Here is a 16,750-nt window from a genome sequence, read left to right as displayed (position 1 = left end):
CGATCCGTTGGTGATCGAGTTAACGATCAGGGATCATGATGTAGCAAGGGTGCTCATCGATACTGGAAGCTCAGTGAACGTCATCTTCAGGGAAACACTCAGAAGAATGGGAATCGACCTCTCTAAGGTGGAAGCAATCCCCAAACCTCTAACCGGATTTTCAGGAGAAACGACGATGACTATGGGAACGATCAGGCTTCCTGTGGTAGCTGGCGGAGTCACTAAGATCGTCGAATTCTGCGTCACTGATCTGTTTAAAGAACCTACCATTGGAGGTTCAAAACTAAAAATCTCTTACAAATATACATATATATGTAAGTAACACAAAATATATTAAAAAAAAAAAGATGAGAACCCTTATGGGTTTCTCTCCATTGGAGGTGGTCTAAGTGTCATGATATCTCTTTAGATACTGGTGGTTCTTGAGTCACATTTTTCCGACTATATTTTCCGGTCACTTCACTTTATTTTTTTCCACGGAGGTTCCTAAACCGTGGAGCATTTCCACGCACAAACTCTTTTTTTTTCTCTTTTCAACTCAAAAAACTCATTTCCACTCAAAGGCTCGAGCATATTCCATCCTTCTCAGGAACCATCGGCCCACTTTCATTCACTTTTCCCGAGAGAAAAAGTAGTAGCTAGGGCTCGACAGGCCCAATAATGCATTATCAAAAGGAGAGCCCATCAGATGAATTATAAGGGATGAAGGCCTAGGGCCCCAAGAAGGGTTGGCCCTATCGCGGCCAAATAACGGTCGATAAGCTCGGATTATAGGATGAATTCCTCCAAGAAGGAAATTCTTTAAGAAAATCGAACCCCAAGAAAGGAAGACCGCACCTAGGAGACGGATGGAGCGAACTCGATAACGGGAAGGAAAAAACAAAACCCACTGACAAAGGAGAAGAATAAGAAGAAAGATGAGGATGGAGAAAAAATAACGGAGATGAATTAATTAGAGGAATAAAAGAAAAAGTTCTCCCACTCGATTGTCTCACTACCTAATAAGCCCTTCTGATTCACCTGAAGAAAACACGGCTACGACATCCAGAGTGTTTACCCCCAACGAGGCCAGCGCATTGGAGAGTTAGTCTGCCTGTTGATGTCGTGTCCTCAAAAGGGTACCCCTTTATCGGAACACCCGGTACATGCCGCTCTGCGGAAAATATAATTATCCAATAAGAACCTCGTTAGAATTGATCATGCAGTCTAAGAGTGGTTCTCTTTGTGGATCGATCTGCCAGTTTCATTGTGCTTTGTGGTGGACGTCTCTCCCTTAAAGAACCGGATATCTTTAGTGGATCAGCCATGAAGTATTGCTGGGTGGAAGGACGGCACCCCCCGCTGGGATCTGACCGAAGGCTAGGCATTGTGCTCTTCATGTTACAAGCCCACGACTTCAAGTCACTTTGCCCACGGCGGATGACTCAGGCATCACATCCTTCGTGACCCACGGTCCCAGGTCATTTCATCCCCGGTATTTAACTCAGGCAACACATCCTTCATTTGAGCTCACGGCACAGGTCATGCTACCCAAAGCAGATGACTCAGACATCGTCTCCTTCATCAAAAAGGTGTCACATGCCTCAGATCAGGGGTGACTTAGACAATGCATCATTCATTAAAAAAGCATTACACGCTTCAGGCAGGATGTCCAGTCAAATACGGCTAATGAAGGAGGAAAGCGTTTCTTCCAGGAAAGAATAACTTCCACATAACGGGCTAGCTTTGCTAACCTGCAAAGTGGAGAGAAAATTGTTGGGGATAAATTCAATCATTCTTACACGGACGAATCATGTGGTGTCCATTTCTTTTTTACAGGTTTGACCCTCTGGGCCAAATAAGACGCGTATTGGGCCTCCGGCCCAATACGGCTTGAGCTTATAGCACCAAGCTTCAATCCATTCGGATTCGGGGGTTCCGGCATGATAGGCCACATGTTCTCGGACTTCTCATGCCTGATAATGCAGATCAGAGTGTCAGAGAGAAGGAAGTCGAAAACTGAGTGGTCAAGAGGAGGAGATATCACATTTTCTATGTACTCAGTGATCCAGAAAGGTTGAGATATAAAGAAGTATGGACTGCACAGGTACCTGGAGAGCGAAATCATCCATCCGCGGCAGCCCGGTCTCTGTATCGAGGGTTCGAGCCAAGTATGAATAAACTTCTTAAGCGGGAATACTATTCAAATTTCCTCCATTCGAAAATAAGAATATGCCTTAGTCTGATTAGATTACGCATACCCTTAAAAACCCATGAGATTGGCATTCAATGCGTTTTTCTTACACGTGTCAGGTGACAGTGACCTTTCGCAGGAGCCAAGGGGAAAAGCAGAGGTTCAGCAAGGGCCATACCACGTCTGAACCACCGACCCAACTCGTACACTGAGAGAAAAAAGGACGCACTGAGGGACGGTCACACAGCAGGCAGAACACTTTAAGAAAAGTTGGTGAGACCGTCAGAGGCATGATGCAAGCACAAGATTCGAGCTCAGTCAAGTCGGGTCGAGGACCAACCCATCCGACTCATAATCCACGGACAGACCCGATTACCATCCTAGGTCAGGTAACTTCATATACATACTTTATCCTTTCCCATGAGAAAGGGGTTCACTCTCTTAGTCATCTTAAGTCTCACGATATCTCTCTTGATACTTGTGGTTCTTGAGTCTAGGCATTCTACACTTTTCCGACCATATTTTCCGGTCACTTCACTTCATTTTTCTCCATGGTGGTTCCTAAACCGTGGAGCATTTCCACCCACAAACTCTTTTTTTCTTCTCTTTTCACCTCAAAAAGCCCATTTCCCCTTAAAGGCCCGAGCAGATTTCATCCTTATCAGAAAATCTTTGCTCACTTTCCTTCTCTCGTTTTTCGACTTCTTTCTGCTCTCCCCTTAGCCACTTGGTGGTCTTTAGAGCTGTTTTCTGACTTAAGTGTCGGAGAGCTTTCGGAAAACAAATCTTATCGTGTTTTCCGGGCTTTCACGTTTTTTTCTATTTTGCAAGAGACTTGCCCCCACAAGAGGACTGAAATTCCCTTAAATAGATAATAAAGATATACTAAGTTTGGCTGATATTAATATAGTTTTTGAACAAAACAATTATCAAAGTCAAATACTTCATACTATATCAAGACAAATAGATCATATAGAATATAAAATTGAAAAATGATGAGAATAACATAATTACGTATTATCAAGATCCTTTGCAACCGTTTAACTCTATTTCACCGTCTCTATTTAAACTTTTAACTAAACTAGTTATAGTTCCAGAAAATAAAATTTTAAAACCTATCTCAGCTAGACTAGACTGACTAGATAAAAAAAATATTATTATTGCTGAAAATAATCAAATTGAAACTGAGGAAGAGTAGAAGTTAATCGTATTAAATAAATTTTTAACCATCAAATAAACCCTATTATCCTAGACACTCTCCATCAGACCTATTATTTGAAGAACATCATAAGTTCCTTACCACAAAATTTTTATACCAGAGAAGGTATATATGAATGAAACATAGATGGTAGATCAGAATACGAAATGATGTATCTATTTCAAGAAATGGGGATTGTTGGTTTGACCAATAAAGCTAAAGGCTTATCGGACAAACAAGCAGGTGTCCTCCTTGTTTCAGGATTTTTAAGATACAAGTTTTCAAGATTCTATTATCAACCATAGTGAAAGATGGACTTTACGAAGAATAAGAAATCCAAAATGCTATAGAAATACTATTACATATAATGACTATGCATTTTGTAGGAATCCCTTATGAGGAAGTAACTAGTAAAAAAATTATTTTTACAAATCTTAGAAGTCCAACTTTAGGAGAATTCAAATGTTATAAAATATACTTTTAACCAATATATTCCAACGGAATGATTGTAATTAACCTTTCTGGAAAGAAAGATTTATTGCAGGATTACAATCATTCTTTGCAAAAAGGTTAATAAGTAAATTAAAATTTTTTACTGGAGGACAACCAATACCTTGTGATTCTATAACCTACAGACAAATTTGAGCTAAATCAGACGATGAAAATGTCTTTATATGAGGGTTTGACTCTGAACTGAAATCTGGTATTCTATCCATTTTGTTAAATTTTAACTTAAGTTTCCTGAAAAGAGTCTTCAAGTTACAAACACTAGAAAACCATCATAAATCACTTAAAATAAATGAAAAACATTGGAAAAAAATTTAAAAGCGATCCATAAAAGTGGTCAAAATACGGTGTTACCTAGCTGTTCAGCCTTTTATGTTATTAATCAAGCAGAAAAGGAGGAGTACCTCACCTAGTGATTAACTATAAACCTTTAAACAATGTTATACAATGAATAAGATATCTTCTACGTAATAAAAGAGACCTATTAAAAAGTAGAGATGTCCAACAGGCCGGTTCCCATCCAACAGGCTCAATCTGCGAGGATTTTTTTTGGTACCGCGATAGGCCGATTGGCTAAGATCGTAGGCAAAAATATATATGTCCAAACACATCTCGCTAAATCCAGCGGACAAACGGTGGACCTGTGAGCAAATAAGTAAAAATAACATATTTTAAGTTTTTAAATATATATATTATGAAGTTTTTTGACACTTTTAAATTTGTTATTTTTGTATTCTACTCAATTTAAAATTTATTATATAAATAAAACTAAATCAATCAACAAATACCATCACAATTTTTTTGTTTTAAACTGTTTTAAAAGGTATTGACAAGCTAATGACTAGCTAACATATAGAAATATTAATTATATTTTACTCAAGTTATAAATACTTCCAACACAAAAAATACCATTTACAGATATTATAAATGATACAAAAAATAATAAAATAATAAAAATAGAAGACCGTTTATTTCAATAGAATTAGTCCAAGTGATTTGAACGCACGTATAGATATATACTAATTAAAGTAGTTTTCTATTTATTGTTGTATCAAATGGTGTATTCAAATTAATTATTTTTATATTAATTTATATATTACTTTTAAATTCAATATATTGTTAGGCATGATAGTTAATTATTCATTCAGCAGATAATTATAAATATATGCTCTGATTGGTAACCTGCGAAATGCGTTTTTAAACACAATTTCGTAGGTTTTTTTTCAAATCAACAAAAATCTACGGAATGAGAAAATATACACAAAACTTAAAGAAAATACAAATGAAAAGTCATTCCTCAGAAAAGCGACTTTTAAGTAGTTTAATCTATTCCGCAAGATTTTTTCCACCATTCCGCCATTTCGCAAAATTATCAATCAAAGCCATAATATCATGTCAATACTGTTTAGAGGATTTTTAGTCTTCTGTAAAACCAGAAAGCACATGAAGGCCTGGAAAACATGATATAGGTGTTTTCTGATGACTCTCCGACGCTCAAGTCAGAAATCAGTAAAAAAGATCACAAAATGGTTAATCGGAGAGAGAAAATAGATCAGAATACGAACGAAAGAAAATGGGCCATGCGCTCCTGAAAATGGTGGAATCGACTCAGGCCGTTGAGTAGCGATAGGCTTTTTGAGATGGGAAGAGAGAATGAAGAGTAATTGAGTAAATGCTCCATAGTTTAGGAATCGCCGTGGAGAGGAACTGGAGAGATGGTCGAAGTATGACCGAAAAGTGCAAAGCGTTAAAGCTCAAGGATCACAAGTATCTAGAGAAATAATATGAACCTTAAGATAGCGAAAAGAGTGAATTCTTTCCTCGTTGGAAGGAACAAAGTATTTATAAGATTTTACCTGACCCAGATTAGTATACCAGATCAGTCATTGGGTCATGAATCGGGTCGATCGGTCCACAATCCAACTTGACTGGATCCGAATCTTGTGCTTGCATCACAGCTCTGACATTCTCACTAACTTTCCTTGGCTGGTTCTGCTTGCCGGAGACCGCTCATTGGCACGTCTCTTTCATCCCCAGTGAACTATCTGGGTCGGCGGTTCAGACGCGCTATGGCATTTGCTGGAGCTCTGCTTATCCTTTGGTTTCTACGAAGGGACACTGTCACCTGACACGTGTAAGAATGATGCACTAAATACTAATTTTTTGGGTTTGTGAGGGTATGGGCAATTGAATCAGACTTTGGCATATTTCTAATATCGAATGGAGGGAAATTTGAACATTGTTTCCTACTTATAAGATTATTTATACCTGGCCAGGATCCTTCGATATTGGGATTAGGTTCTCAGGACTGTCTCAATGGCTGACTGCATTCTCCGTAAGGCACAAGGGCACTATGCCTAGCCGTCAGTCAGGTTCCATAGGGGGTGCCGTGCTGCCATTCAAGTAATACTCCATGGCCGATCCCTTAGAAATATTCGGTTCACTAAAGGAGAGCCGTGCATAATGAAACATAGTGAAACTGGTAGTCTGATTCGCAAATGGAACCAGTCCTAGGCTGCATGATGCTATTTCGACAAGGTTCCTAGTTGATAGTTATACTGTTATACTGTCCGCAGAGCAGCATTGATGTGGTGTGTGTCGAGGGTGTCAAGTTTTACCCTAAATGAAATCAATAGCCGCAAGTGCACAGCTGATCGATTGTAGTACTTAGGGATCGAATCCACAGGGAAGGAGGATCTTTCCTGCAAAAGTCTTCGAAATAAATATAAAGTAAGGAATTCTAGAACCAGGCGAGTTTTGTGAGGGTTTTGGTGGTGTGTTTAAAATGTAAAAACGAATCCTAAAAGGGAAATACGGTACTTCGAATGACCTAATAACTAAACTTAAAGAAAACTAGTAAAAACGAGAAAAAACGGCTAGACCTAATTGCTAAGTGAAAATCGTTTGAAAGAGTAAAGAAACTAGACTAAAGCTTGAATGAAAATCGGTGTAAATCTATAAGAAAATAGGCGCTGGGGTTCAGGAAAGTTTTCTCAGGGGTATGAGCGATTCAAAACATTGCTTGAGAGTAAATTTCATAAGATCTTAGCTTAAACTTTTCGAACTGGAGTCACGGACGTATGAATACGCCATTGTCGTGATCATAGACAACTATCTCTCTCAACCCTGACCAGTAGGTTTCCACTCTGGCCCTGGAAAAGAAGATGTGCATTATGTTTAAGACTTGTCAGCATTCACAAATCGCCCATAGGTAGGTTTCCACTCCTATGTTTGTTTTGTCTCCCAAACTATATCTAACACCTGATGAACACTTTCGTGTCACAAGCATCTGGATCAGATTGTAGTTCATGACGCTACTCTCATGTAGTAAAAACGAATTCAGAAGAAAAAGTTCTAAGATTCGGCTCAATAGCCAATGGAATCCTCACCGAACATATATATCCCCATCAAAAATCCCTTACACCCAACAATAAAACTACTCAGACATGATAAACGAAATCAAAAACATAGTATTAAAAGGTAGAATAGAAACCGAAATTGAAAAGAAAGAACAAGAGTTCAAGAGACAGATCTCTCTCTCCCTAAAACCTAAAAACAAAGCTTAAAGTAAAATTTCTATTAAGTATTTCGTCTCTCCTCTTCTCTCTTAAAAAACGACCTAAATGACATGTATTTATAGTCTCCAATACTCTCTGGTGTCTAGGGTTCCGGAATTGAGGCTGGGAAAATGTTACGGGCTTTAGAAATGGGCCATCAAAGTCGGAGTTAGCTGGCCGCGGTCGGGATGGTTTTAAACGCGGGAAATGGGTGGCTGGCCGCGATTGCGGTGGTTGTGACCGCGGAGAATGGCATGTTGGCCGCCGGTGGAAACGCTTACCGGCTGGTTTACAGGACATCTTGCTCTTCACGTATCTTTTTATGGAACAGTTGGATTGCCAAGCTGTAAAGTGTGCTGGAAAGCTGATACTTCCATCTTTAAGATCTCCAAATTTGAGCTGGATCAGACGATGAGAAGGCCTTCAATCGGGTTTGAAATTCTGACGGTTTGACTCTGACCTGAAATCTGGTTTTCTATCCATTTTGTCAAGCTTTTCCCAATGTTACCTGAAAAGAGTCTTGGAACTACAAATACTAGAAAAACGTAATAAAAGTACTTAAAAGAAATTAAAAACATAGAAAAAGTATTGCAAAACGATCCATAAAAGTGGTCAAAATACGGTGTTATCAACTCCCCCAGACTTAAACCTTTGTTTGTCCTCAAACAAAGCAAAAGCCTAAACTGGTTAAGTGAAAACAAAAATAGGAAATGCACAAATCTTAGAGACATAAACTCCTAAACTAGGACCAAAGATAGTGCATCAATCCACAACTTAGTTTAGAAAATTCTCACCAATACACAAAAGATACTAGTCCACTTTTTCCGTCATGCAAAACTTAAACAATCTAAATCTTGATTCCAGTCAACTAGCTCTCTACATTCATTAAGTTCAATAGTGAGTTTTCATTAAAGACATCATCCAGGGTAGACGGCGTTTGGCATTAAAGGGTTGTTTAAGTGGTGGAGTTAAATTGTTTCGGGTTACCTGATGAATCTAGAGGATGCAAGATAATATGCAAAACCGCAAGAGAGATAAGGACCTGTTGAGGACCGCAATTTTCAGTCATTTCTTCTTGCCAAATGTTGTTGCATAATCCTTCCTCCTTTGTTGTAAACAGCTATTCCACCAAACTTAGATTCTTTCTGGGAATCAGAAAATGATCTCCAAAACTCCATAAAATCGAACTCCAGTTGCCTTGGGACTTAAAATTCGACCTCTCTAGACTCTCTAAGGATTTTATTTCATTTCTTTTCTTATTTTTGGATTTTTTTTTATATTTTTTATATTTTTTTATGGAAGGAAAAACCTTTTAAAGAGAGAGAGACTAGAGGACGAGATTGTACTAAAATTTGAGATTTTTCTAAGGCAAACTGAGCTTCCTCTTGTATTGAATCCTTCCGAGAACTTTTCCGGCAAATCGCAGGTCTCTGTCTTTGGTGACTGAAAATTGCGTCGTTCCTCTTTCTCTCCAACGTTTTTGCACTTATCTGCGTATAAGACAATAGAAAACAAGAGTGCATGTGGTTTGAAAGAGGATTGGTTAAGGTGGGGAACTAGTTAAAGATGAACTAGCCATTCTGGGGTACTTCGTTTCAAATGTGCTTAGCTACCGCCTAGTCTAGTCCTAAATCATGAATGAGCATGTCACTAGGAACAGTCTAAAAGCACACAGTCAACTATCATTGATTCATGTTCACCATTCCCTTTAAAACGTATTTTGTTTTGAAAACCGATTTTGAAAAACTTTAAGGAAAATGCAAAAAGTGTAGATAATGCAAGACTCATGAAAGAAAAGTGGTTAGAAAGGGATGAAATCCTCCCCCAGACTTAAATCACATTGTCCTCAGTTTGAAACAAGTCGAGATTGGATGAGAAAAATGCATAGATAATCGAATTGGTAAGGCCAAAGAGAACTTACCTGGATCCGGGATGCTGGTGGTGATGGACCGGATTCATTCGAAGAGGTTTGGGAAGGTGATAGGTGGTGATGAAGGTGGTGGGAAGTGATGAATGAGGTGGAGTGGGGATTGGTGAGGTGGAATGAGATGAAGTGGGTGGTTTGGGGTCGGGTTTGATCTCAACAACCATTCACTGCGTTCAGAGGTCACGTGACCGCGGTGAAGTGGTGCTCGGCCACGGTCAGAAAGACGCGGCCGCGGTCGATCATGCGTTTCCCGTGGTCAGAGCATCTGCGACCTCGGGGGCTTATATCATGGCCTGTTCCTGCTTCTCCTTGGTTCCTGCTGGGCCGAGCAGTCAGGGACCATCCTTCATTTTGGTTTTTTCGGGTTTTTTGATTTTTTGGCTTTTTGTTTTATAAGAAACACCTGAAACTAAGAAAAATAAAAAGATCAATAGAAAAAGAAAGAAAAATCCTAAAGAAAACAATACCTAAATGGGTTGCCTCCCATTAAGCGCTTCTGTTTTAAGTCGTTTAGCTTGACTTTTGGTGTTGGACGTGGCTTAGTCCAATGAAGAAGACCTTGTCCTGAGACAAGACTTTTTTCGACATCTCCTTGCTTTGCCTAGCAGGTTCTTCGTCACTCCAAAGCTCTTCTTCAAATTCTTCTGTTGCAGAACGTTTTCCTGCTTTGCTGTTGTATGGGACAGCTTCTGTGAAGACATCTTTGTCGATATTAGGAAACGAAATCCTCCGGTTTGGCCAGTCCATTATAGCTCCGGAAGTTTCTAGAAAATACCATCCGAGAATCATTGGATATGTTGCGTCTCTCGTTTCGACAATGTAGAAGTCGACAGGCACTATGCAATCTCCTATTCTCAAAGGAATTACATGAGCTATTCCTTGAGGTGTTGCATTGGAATCATCAGCTAGACTAATCTTTGCTCTAGTCCTGCGCAAGTGTTTAATACCAAGTCTCAAAGCAATTGCCTTGGACATCATGTTAAGACAAGCTCAAGAATCACAAAACACGTTTTTAAACATTTCTCCTCTAATAGAGCAAGAGATAAGGAACTGACATACACCTTTGATTTTGTGAAGTGTTCAAACAAGTTTACCTCTTCTGGCATGATTGAACAAGTCTTCTATCTCAGGGATTAATTCCTTGCCCTCACAGAAGTAATGGCCTATCATGAAGTCCTTGCAAGCTCTGGCAAAGGTGATTCCTTCAGGCAAATTTCGGACTACATCATTGAATTCATTGAGCTTTTCTTTGCTGATTTTGTTGGTGTAGTGGCTGCAGTCTTAAGTTATTTGAAGGTGGATTGAATAGATTGCAGCATCAGGTGATGTTCTGGGAAAAGTCAGGCGTCTGGCCCTCCCAAAATAGGTTCGGATATCCTCTTTTGTCTCCTTGCTGTACCTAAAGAAAACTTGCAAACAACCAAGATGCCATATATCATCGAAACCTGTGTAAAGAGGGATCGATTTCACAAACTTGTTGAATTCAATGAGTCTTTCCCTGGAGATTGGTGCTCCTAATTCCACCATTTTGTCTAGATTGCCTCCTTCTATGAACAGACGATAGTCTTCGTCTTTGAGGTATTGCCCTTCATATTCATCCTCATATGCTAAAACTATGTTGCAGGGAAGTATCTCATTTTCTTCTTGAGTTGTTTTGGAGCTGATAGCATACACCGTTTGCTCATGAAAAGGGGTTTTGACCGTCCCAGCAGATGTATCAAATGAACATTGACCTGTAAGAATAGAAAAGGGCTGAAACGTATCTAACCGAATATTTGCCACGGGTGGAGGCTGCACAACCGCGGGTGGAGAGTGGTTTGCCGCGGGTAGGAGGCTCACGACTGCGGCTGGAGGGTTGTTGGCCGCGGTCGCGTGAGTCGTGACCGTGGGAGAGAGACTTCGAGATGGTTCAGCCGTTTCATCTTCTCCTTTGCCATCTAAACTGGTTTTTGGGTCTTCCAACTCTGTCTCCTCTTCTTTTAGGTCATGATCTTTGATGGGAAGTGTCAAACCGTTCGTTTCACATCCTTTCATAAGCTTTTCGACCTTCTCTTCAACTTCATCTAGGGCACACACTACTTTGTCCACGGTTGAGTTGATTTCTTCGGCTTTGTCTTGAACCTTGTGTACTCCATCCCAAATTTCTTCCACGTAAGAGTAGGTTTGGTTGTTTTGGTCGTTAATAGTTTCTTCTGCTTCATCGAGCTTGACTTCTAAGGTGCGGATGTTCCCACTGACTTTGCGAATGCAAACTTTGTTTTCTCCAACTCATCCTTTGACTGCTTCTATCCTCTCCTTGATAGTCTCAGCATCCTTGTTTGCTTGAGTCTCAATGGTTTTAACTTGAGCAGAAAGATCTTCAAGCTTTTTTTTAAAGTGAGTTGACATGTTGTCAATTTTCTCGTGAAGGGCGGCTCTTGATGTGGCTTGAGCGGCGATTAAGTGCATGACCACCGTTTCTAGTCAACTCAATCGGTGACTGAGCTGGACATTTTCATCTTTGTGAGGCAGACGACGAACAGGATGTCTAGAGTTTGCCATTGGAGGTACGTATGGCTCGTTCTGGAACGTTCTGTAGTCTTCGGTTCGAATTTCTTCATAGTGATCGCGTAAGTACTGCTTCTCTCTGCGTCTGGTGGCTTGAGGAGTGTTGTAAAAACCTTCCTCATAGTGTGGATTTCGATTTATAGGATCCATATCTTCTGAAATGGAAACAAAATAACCGAAAAATGGAAATATGCAGAAAAAGGGTTCTAGAGTCGATTTACCAACCTTTCTTAGGGTTTTGCGGAAAAGAAAACGCGTGCCTTCCCCGGCAACGTCGCCAAAAACTTGATGTGGTGTGTGTCGAGGCTGTCAAGTTTTACCCTAAATGAAATCAATAGCCGCAAGTGCACAGCTGATCGATTGTAGTACTTAGCGATCGAATCCACAGGGAAGGAGGATCTTTCCTGTAAAAGCCTTCGAAAGAAATATAAAGTAAGGAATTCAAGAACCAGGCGAGTTTTGTGAGGGTTTTGGTGGTGTGTTTAAAATGTAAAAACGAATCCTAAAGGGAAAATACGGTAATTCGAATGACCTAATAACTAAACTTAACGAAAACGAGTAAAAACAAGAATAACGGCTAGACCTAATTGCTAAGTGAAAATCGATTGAAAGAGTAAAGAAACTAGACTAAAGCTTGAATGAAAATCGGTGTAAATCTATAAGAAAAGAGGCGCTGGGGTTCTAGGGAAGTTTTCTCAGGGGTATGAACGATTCAAAACATTGCTAGAGAGTAAATTTGATAAGATCTTAGCTTAAACTTTTCGAACTGGAGTCACGGACGTATGAATACGCCACTGTTGTGATCATAGACAACTATCTCTCTCAACCCTGACCAGTAGGTTTCCACTCTGGCCCTGGAAAAGAAGAGGTGCATTATGTTTAAGACTCGTCAGCATTCACAAATCGCCTATGTTTCCACTCCTATGTTTGTTTTGCTCTCCCAAACTAGATCTGACACCTGATGAACACTTTCGTGTCACCAAGCATCTGGATCAGATTGTAGTTCATGACGCTACTCTCATGCAGTAAAAACGAATTCAGAAGAAAAAGTTCTAAGAATCGGCTCAATCGCCAATGGAATCCTCACCGAACATATATATACCCATCGAAAATCCCTTAGATCTAACAATAAAACTACTCAGACATGATAAAAGAAATCAAAAACATAGTATTAAAAGGTAGAATAGAAACCGGAATTGAAAAAAAAGAACAAGGGTTCAAGAGACAGATCTCTCTCTCCCTAAAACCTAAAAACAAAGCTTAAAGTAAAATTTCTGTAAAGTATTTCATCTCTCCTATTCTCTCTTAAAAAACGACCTAAATGACATGTATTTATAGTCTCCAATACTCTCTGGTGTCTAGGGTTTCGGAATTGAAGCTGGGAAAATGATATGGGCTTCAGAAATGGGCCTTGAAAGTCGGAGTTAGCTGGCCGCGGTCGGGATGGTTGTTACCGCGGGGAATGGGTGGCTGGCCGCGGTCGCGGTGGTTGTGACCGCGGGGAATGGGTGGCTGGCCGCGGTCGCGGTGGTTGTGACCGCGGAGAATGGCCTGTTGGCCGAGGGTGGAAACGCTTGCCGGCTAGTTTACGGGACATCTTGTTCTTCGCGTATCTTTTGATTGAACCGTTGGATTGCCAAGCTGTAAAGTGTGCTGGAAATCTGATACTTCCATCTTTAAGATCTCCAAATTTGAGCTGGATCAGACGGTGAGAAAGCCTTCAATCGGGGGTGAAATTCTGACAGTTTGACTCTGAGCTGAAATCTGGTTTTCTATCCATTTTGTTAAGCTTTTCCCAAAGTTACCTGAAAATAGTTTTGGAACTACAAATACTAGAAAAACGTAATAAAGGTACTTAAAAGCAATTAAAAACATAGAAAAAGTATTTTAAAACGATCCATAAAAGTGGTCAAAATACGGTGTTATCAAGCATACTCTTGGATATTTTCACGATGTCTACTTCTTTGAACCGCTCCAGTTTCTATTTCGTTAGTTTCAAGTATCTTTCCATTACCTTGTTCTTGGTTTGGAATTTGCCTAGGAGTTGGCTAACTATGAGTTGTGAGTCGCTAGACACAGCCAGCTGGCGCGCTCCTAGATTCTTTACTACCATGCCAAGTAGAATCGCGTCTCAGGTTCGGTCATGTTGTTGGTGGCTTGGAATCCACGCCGTATCAACTTATATTGTGGAATCTCCAATTGGATTCACGATCACCAACCTGATTCCTACTCCCTTCTTATTTTTGGACCGTCCACGTGTATCTTCCATTGGGAATTTATTGCTCGTCCGACTTGGACTTCTTCTAAATCGGCTCCTGGGGAAATCGGCTACAAATCCGTTAGTGCCTGAGATTTGATTGTAGTTCTCTGTTGGTATCAGATTTAGTGTTCTCCTAGTTTGATGACCCACTTAATGAGTCATCCACGACATGTCGGGTTTGTGTAGTACTGACTTCGTCGGGAAGGACATGATGGCCGTGATAGGATGTGGTTGGAAGTACGGGCGCAATTTTCTTGCGCTCATCACCAGTGCTATCGCATCCAGCAAGGTTTGACTGGTGTAATACATGGGATTCCGCTTCTTGTTTTTCTCTTTTATCAGCACAGAACTGATTGCGTGTTTTGATAGCTCCAGATATATCAGCAAATGCTCTCTCTCCATCGGTTTTACTACTAGCGGTGGGTGTGTCAAGTACTCTCTTTTTTTTTAACTGGGAAAGGGCTCCCTCACATTCTGTAGTCCATTTGGAGTTTTTGGCCTTGGTCATATTTTTGAAAAAGGGATGCGCCTTGTCCGCCATCCGCGACATGAATCGGGCTAGCACCACTACTCTACCTTTTAAGCGTCGCACCTATTTGATGTTTCGTGGTGCCGACAGGTTCTGTATGGTTGTGATTTGGTCTGGGTTAACCTCAACTCTCCTCTGAGTGACGACAAAGCCAGAAAACTTCTCCGAGGACACTCCAAACACTCATTTGGACAGATTCAGTTTCATCGGATACGTTGTGAGAGTTTTGAAGCATCGTTTAAGTTGAAGGGTGTGATCTTGCGCTTCGAGTGATTTCACCAGCATGTCGTCTATATACACTTCATTTGTGTCTCCTATCTGATCCTAGAACATCTTGTTCACACATCTCTGGTAGGTCACGCCTGCATTTTTTAGGCTGAACGACATCATGGTATAGCAGTAGATTCCCAACAGAGTTATAGAAGCAGTTTTCTCCTGGTCTTCCGGGGCCAATGAAGCTCAGCAGTTCATGCCACGTTGTTACGTCGACTAGCTTGTTAATGTTCAGCAGCAGGAAATGATCCTTTGGGCACGCCTTATTAAGATCCAAAAAGTTTATGCTGATCCTCTATTTCTTGTTATTCTTCTGGACTACGATGATGTTAGAAATCCATTCGGGATACTCCACTTTGCGGAAAATTTTTGCCCCTATCAGCTTTTTGACTTCCTTGATGATTATCCTGTCTCTTTTCGGAGGGAACTTTCTCATTTTCTGCTGTCCAAGGGGAAACGTAGAGTCTACGACTAGCATATGAGCTATCACCCCTGGGTCTACCCCCCCCCCCCCCATATCTTCACGAGGTCATGCGAAACAGTCTTGATGCTAGGACAAGAGCTACATGATATCCTCCCTAGTTCCATGAAAAGGTTTTGCCCCCAGCCTTAACTTTCACTCCGGCTAGTCTGGCTATATCTAGACTTCCATGGCTTTTCTTTTGGTGATCATCCTCACTTTAGTGTTTCCTTTTGGGAGAATGTTGCTGCCGTCCTTCTAGCACCAAACTGTTTAGGGGATTTTTAGTCCTCTGCAGAGGCAAGTCTCTTGCAAAAATAAAAAGAACGTGAAGGCCCAAAAAATACGATGTGGGTGTGTTTTCTGATGGCTCTCCAATGCTCAAGTGAGAAAAAGTAAAAAAAGACCACAAAGTGGCTAATCAGAGAAAGATCAGAAAATGAACAAAGGAAAAATGGGCCTAGCGTTCCTGAGAATGGTGGAATTGACTCGGGCTTTTGAGTGGCGATAGACTTTTTAAAGTAGAAAGAGAAGAAATGAAAGAGTTTATGAGTGGAAATGCTCCTCAGTTTAGAAACCACCATGGAGAGGAATTGGAGAGATGGTCGGAGTAATGAACAGAAAGTGCAAAGCGCTAAAGCTCAAGGTTCACAAGTATCTAGAGAGATAGTATGAAGCTTAAGATAGCGGAAAGAGTGAACCCCTTCCTCGTTGGAAGGAACAAAGTGTTTATAGGATTTACCTGACCCAGATTAGTATACCGAGTTGGTCCTTGGGTCATGAGTCGGGTGGATCAGTCCATGATCTGACTTGACTGGATCACATCTCTGACATTCTCACCAACTTTCCTTAGCTTGTTTTGCCTGCTGCAAAACCGCTTCTTGGTGCATATTTTTGTCTCCATTGTATGAGCTATGGCCATTGCTAGACCTTTGCTTTTCCTTTGGTTTCTGCGAAGGATCACTGTCACCTGACACGTGTAAGAATAGTGCATCAAATACCAATCTCGTGGGTTTATAAATGTATAGACAAATGAATCAGATTTAGGCATATTCCTATTGTTGAATGGAGAGAATTTGAACATTTTTTCCTGTTTATAAGATTATTCATACCTGGCCCGGATCCCTCGATACGGGGACTGTGATGTCGAGACTGTCTCGATAGCTGACTCCGATCTCCAGGTATTATGAATGAAATTTTTAACCTTTATTCTATCTTTTCTATAGTATACATTGATGATGTATTAATATTTTTAAAAATAAAACATCTATATTGTTGGAAATAAATTAATCCTTCCTACGTGGACAAATCACATGATC

This window comes from Eutrema salsugineum, unplaced genomic scaffold, assembly GCF_000478725.1.
Source record: "Eutrema salsugineum unplaced genomic scaffold, Eutsalg1_0 scaffold_7, whole genome shotgun sequence".
NCBI classification, from domain to species: Eukaryota; Viridiplantae; Streptophyta; class Magnoliopsida; order Brassicales; family Brassicaceae; genus Eutrema; species Eutrema salsugineum.
The sequence above is the reverse complement of the archived record's forward strand: the minus strand, read 5'-3'. Positions refer to the sequence as shown.